Raw genomic sequence first — 503 nt, forward strand, 5'->3', positions numbered from 1 at the left:
AGCCCTGCCTCCGCCAGCCGCAGGCGGGGATGCTGCTGTCGCTATTGCCCAGGGTAGAACGACTCGCGCTTTAGCACATAGAATAAAACATCCAACTTCATAGGGTGCCATTTAACTTTTTAAAAATGTGTGTATGCTGAAAGCCTGAAGATGGCTTATAGCCACCGTCGTAAGGTGTTTTGTATCAGTCGTTCACCTGCATATATTGATTTATCGGCAAAAAAATATGTCAACGAAAACTTCGAGTTTGCCCCATACCTATATCTGAGTGTCATACTCTGTTGCTATTTTACACTTCCGTTACGCAAGCAGGATACTTCAATCTTTTCTTTTCAAAGATACCTCTCTCCTGAAATATGCTGGAATAGGTGAACTATACTGTTTAGGGGAATTTTACAGGGGGAAAAAGCAAAGTGAGTTTTATGAGAATAAGTCGAGGTGGAGTTTTTCTGTGTTCAGATGTGATGTCTATGCCACTTGGGAATAAGTGAAAAAGAACAGGA

The sequence above is a fragment of the Corvus brachyrhynchos genome, unplaced genomic scaffold (genome assembly GCF_000691975.1).
Source record: "Corvus brachyrhynchos isolate BGI_N302 unplaced genomic scaffold, ASM69197v1 scaffold61, whole genome shotgun sequence".
NCBI classification, from domain to species: domain Eukaryota; kingdom Metazoa; phylum Chordata; class Aves; order Passeriformes; family Corvidae; genus Corvus; species Corvus brachyrhynchos.